The 4,900-nt window shown below is 46.6% G+C and overlaps 1 pseudogene; it reads right to left on the bottom strand.

Moving 5' to 3' along the window:
- Positions 1-1,405: 1,405 nt before the first annotated feature.
- On the bottom strand, positions 1,406-2,452 carry LOC132513800 (sharpin-like; annotated as a pseudogene).
- Between the last annotated feature and the right edge of the window lie 2,448 nt (positions 2,453-4,900).

Here is a 4,900-nt window from a genome sequence, read left to right as displayed (position 1 = left end):
ATTCCTCATACTGAGCCCTGGCGAGGATCCAGTTTTCAACTAACTCAAAGTGGAGTGTCAGAAAAAGACGCTTTTGGAGGAAAAATAGAAGTTATTGCCATTTCCTTTCCTCGTTTCCCTCTCCCTGAGGTGAGAGACACTGACTCTGACAGAAGCCAAATTGTCAAGTGGCAAAATTGGAAGCAGTCTAGCCTCACCCAGGAAACAAAGAAAGAAATAGGAAGGGAAGTGTGTGCTTTTATCAGTCCGTGGGCACCTGGCCACTCAGACTGATAACGCAGGGGAGGCCCGGGCCTTTTGCAGGGAAGACGGCACTAAGAGCAAATGTTCCGGATCGCAGTGGTGGATTTTAGCACAGTCTCCAAGAAAGGGGGCCATCAGCAGTCTGAGTTAAGTATCTAAAAGGAGAGTAGCAACTCTGAAGACATGGGTCTAACCTGTGGCCCTTCAGCCATTCATTTTGATGTGGCTCTTTTTTTTTTTTTTTTTTTTTTTTGCGGTACGCAGGCCCTTCACCGCTGTGGCCTCTCCCGTTGCGGAGCACAGGCTCCGGACGCGCAGGCTCAGCGGCCATGGGTCACGGGCCCAGCCGCTCCGCGGCATGTGGGATCTTCCCGGACCGGGGCACGAACCCGTGTGCCCTGCATCGGCAGGCGGACTCTCAACCACTGCGCCACCAGGGAAGCCGATGTGGCTCTTTTTAAGCCTACGTTCCTTCTTTGTGATTCTCTAAATCATGACCCGGCACACAATGGCAACTGGGTTTTCGTCTCCGAAAGTGGATGAAGGGTCAGCAGTGTGGAGATGCAGGGCCCGTATACGTCTAGATCATCCTTATGTATATTGCCTCTCGTTTCTTTCTCTCTCTTTTTTATTTTCTTATAAAAATGTGGGAGTAGGTATTTATGTTTAAGTTGAACTATACGAAATCTCCATTTTCATACATTAAAAAAGGAGAGAGTATTGGTGATTTCCTATAGCTAATCCTAATCTTTTCTGTATCTTCTCTTTCTCCCCGCCCCCTTCTCTCTCTGTCTCAATCTCTTTCCGTGGCTCTATTCTCTTATTTTCTTGCCTTTGCAATCACATGTGTATTACCCAGAATACCAGCTCTGAAGGTCAATAGATAGTACCAGGAAAAATTAAGAAAAAGAAGAGGTTTCAAATTTCAGTAAGTGTTAATTTGAAAACCCACTGATGCACTTCGTATATCTGGAGGGGAGGTTCTGTGTGGTCCAGCCGAAGCAATGGCCTGTGAAATTCTTGATCCTGCAGAATGGACCAGTCCTGATGAGAATGTGAATTTGTTTGTGTCACCTTTTTTTTTTTTTTGCTCAGAAGTTCATTTAATGACTCCAGCTCGCCGCCCCTCCCCTGCAACTCCGGCTTTGTCTCCCGTGAGTGGTCAGCAGAGGTTCCCTGAGAGGTTCAGCAGGGGCTCTAGGGACCTTGGGCTTGGAAGGGAAGGGCCATCGTCTCTCCTTGTGGCCTTTGGTAGCTGCTGGGTGGAGGCTGTGGGACGGGGTTCCCAAGCCCAGGGCCTCTGGGTGCTGCACATCTCACAGCCGGGTCAGCTTTGGGGCACTAGTGAAGGTGCAGGAAGGGCAGGGCCAGCTGTGCTGAAGGGCGTTGGGGAGGCTGGAGCCAGCTGGCTGAGGGGCTTGGGGCAGCCCCAGTGACTAAGGAAAGAGGCGGCCTAGTTCCTCATCCATCTTCTGCGGGCGCTGAGGATTGTGTCCTGGGGCTTCTCTGGGGGGCTGAGAGTCCCGGTCCCGCTCGCCCCCATAGAAAGCAAGGCTGTATCCAGGGACACACAGGCACCTCCCGATGACCCAGTGCTGCACAGCCGGTGGGAAGCCGAACTCCGAGAATATCTGCTCCTGGAGGGCCCCAATGGTGCAGTGGGGGTGGACCGGCAGCGAGACATGGCAGAGGATGCAGCATCTTCAGCTGTGCCGTGTAGTCTGATGGGGCCGGGAGGGAAGCAGGCCTCCTGCAGCTGGATGCTGAGGGCCACATGATGCTGGGCCAGGATGGCTGCCGCTTGGGCTGCCCGCTTCTCATCCCCACCCTCTCTGGCCCGGGTCAGGTGCCCTGCTAGTTCCTCATTCTGTCCTTCCACGGTGGCACCTCGGACCAGGGCTGCCCACCGCTAAGCTTCCTGAGGGTTGGCGAAGTGCAGGCTGAGAGTCCCAGGCCCTCCTGGTGGAGGCTGCAGCTCATGCTGGATGGGGCCTCGGACGGTGTAGGAGACTGACTCCCAGGGCCGCTCCAAACTGACCGCCCCGGGCTCCGCACTAAGCAGCTCCAGCTGGAAGCGCCCTGGTCGCTCGTCCCACCCCGCGCCCAACGGCCTCACCGCGGCAAGCACGGCCAGGAGCACCGCGGCCCAGCCGGGGTCCGAGGCCGCAGCTGCGTCGCTCACCGGCGGCGCCATCTCCGGTCCGGCCCCGGCCCGGCCCCACGATCCCGCTTCCGTGCCCTCCGGCCACTCTGTGTCACCATTTTGGCGTGTGAATAGTGCTGCTTTTTTCATTATTTGGGCTTTTAGATTCAAGAGGGCTTTTCTGGATATGGGGATATAGTGTTAGAGGGATTGCTAAAAGAGTCGTGACCTTAAGACCAAAAATCTCTACGTATGTACTGACAAATAAAGCAAACCGGGCTGGACAGGCTTTGCCGTATGGTCCCACTGATGATCCAGGTGCCTGGTATCTAGTTTCCCATCAAAGTTTGCCTTCTGAATGAGCTCTCTGGCCCTTACAGCATCTTTGCAAGCTGCTTTAAGTGGATCCTGTTGACTGTCCTTACCCTGCTTGCCAACCTCACTTTTGTTTCCTGGATCACAAATGGAATTTGTCACCTTCTCATGGATAATACACCTCAAGTAACAACACCTTTGTTCCTCTGTGCATAACATGCTTTCTTTCTCTTTCATTTTTAAAGATGCAACAGTTTTGAGCAAAGGCAAAGGCTTGTGGAAGGGAGCCATTAGAACAGCGACGTCACATAGAAGTATGGGAGTTAATAGGGCACAGGTCCTTAAGAAGGTGAGCAGAAACATGGCCCGATTTCAATACTTTAGATACGATGTGTGACAAGTGCAAAGAAGAGCAGAAATGTCACTGTCACATTTTCTTCTTGTCAGAATCATTTGGGATTATGGGGATTATAGTCAGAACTGCAGTTTTGAGAACTCTGCAATGTTTTTGATTCATCTTTCCTTTTTGAATCTCATACTATGGAATCATGTCAGTCTTCTACTCAAATCTTATTAGGGTCAATAAATTCAAACCAGTGGTTATTTATTTAGCACATACTTCATGTTCAGTGTGTAGTAGGTGGTGTGAGGGTTGCCACACAAGACATGATTCTGCTCTTGAGGGATTTATAATCGAGAAAGCTGAAAATAGCTAAATAAATCAAAGAAAATATATAAATATGTTAAAGTGCTAAAGACAGGTCGCCAGTTTCTTATCCAAAACATTTAGAGCCAGGACTTCAGGATTCATACATTTTCCCTCATTCTAGAAAGGTAGTATAGTTTGTAGCCTATATAATACATAACAATTCTAGTGGGGTAGGGCCACAGCACCCAATAACCAAACTATACATATAATAAAGAGATATAAAGTAAAAACAATAAATAATAAATGAAGACTGTTAATAGACCAGGTTTGTTGCCAAACGAATTTAAACCAAACCTAAAAGAAAAAGTTGTGTTTTCTGAAATGTTTGGGTTTCAGAACTGTGGAAAGGGACGCTGAACCTGTATCATGGGTATTGACTAATATAGGGAAAGGAAGTGAATATTTATGGTGTAGTTAGAAAGTTTCCAATTTTTTTTTCAGCCGCAGCATCTGAGATTCAAACCAAGGAGTAATTTGTTCACATGTGTACAATTCAGCATCATCTGGAAACTCGTAAGACATACAGATTTCACACCCCATCCCACACATACTGAATCAAAACCTTTGGGCTGGGCCGCAAGTAATCTGTGTTTTAACAAGCCTTCCAGGTGATTTTGATGCAAGTTAAAATTTTGAGAACCACTGACGTAGCAAGTACTTGACAGAGAACCCGGATTCAAACTCAGGTGTTTCTGATTTAAAACGCCATCTTTCTTTTTTGATGCTGTTTTCCTCGCTCTCAAAGTAGAAAAAAGCAAGAGATTGATGTGAGCTCAGACGGAAGAGCGACTTCAAAGAAGGTAAGTTGAAACATGGTTCGCTTTAATCTAATAGATAAGAGCAAAATAATTTTGTAATGTACATCCCTAGAATATTAGTCTGTTCCTTAATTATATCAGGAAGAAAAATAAGCATTGATAATTCCCTGTTTTATTTTCTCCACGTTATCTCAAAGATGGTATAATATATTTTGTAATTTCTTTAAGATCAACGGAGTAACTTAGCTTAATTGTGAAAGTTAAGACTTAGGAACTTTGTAAGGAAAAGAGGTTCTCAAATAGTCCTAAGATGGTTATTGACCTATTATTTGGTATCTTTGATATAAGCATGTTTCACTGGTAAGATGATGTGTCTTGCTTTTCTACTTTCAACATAATTCTTAGTGTGCAAGTTGACAAACATAAGAAAAAATCCAATTGAAGACCATTAAAACATACCTTTGCAGGTAAATGACGGTTATTTGTGTGGTCCCAGCTCTACTTAGAAGGCAAGGGATTTGAACTCAAAGGGCGAGTTTAGGGCACAGATTGCTCCTTAGTAACTGACAGAGGGGATGACTTATTTCTGAAAGTGAATAGGTAGACATTAATATGGATGTGCTTAGAATGAGACCTAGCAAAACACAAGTCTAATACACTCTTAGGCTGTGTCTTAATAACTTAATGTCATATTGATCTCTTTTGGAAAGAGATCAATTTGCAAAAACAAAA

Source organism: Lagenorhynchus albirostris, chromosome X, assembly GCF_949774975.1.
Source record: "Lagenorhynchus albirostris chromosome X, mLagAlb1.1, whole genome shotgun sequence".
NCBI classification, from domain to species: domain Eukaryota; kingdom Metazoa; phylum Chordata; class Mammalia; order Artiodactyla; family Delphinidae; genus Lagenorhynchus; species Lagenorhynchus albirostris.
The sequence above is the reverse complement of the archived record's forward strand: the minus strand, read 5'-3'. Positions and strand labels throughout refer to the sequence as shown.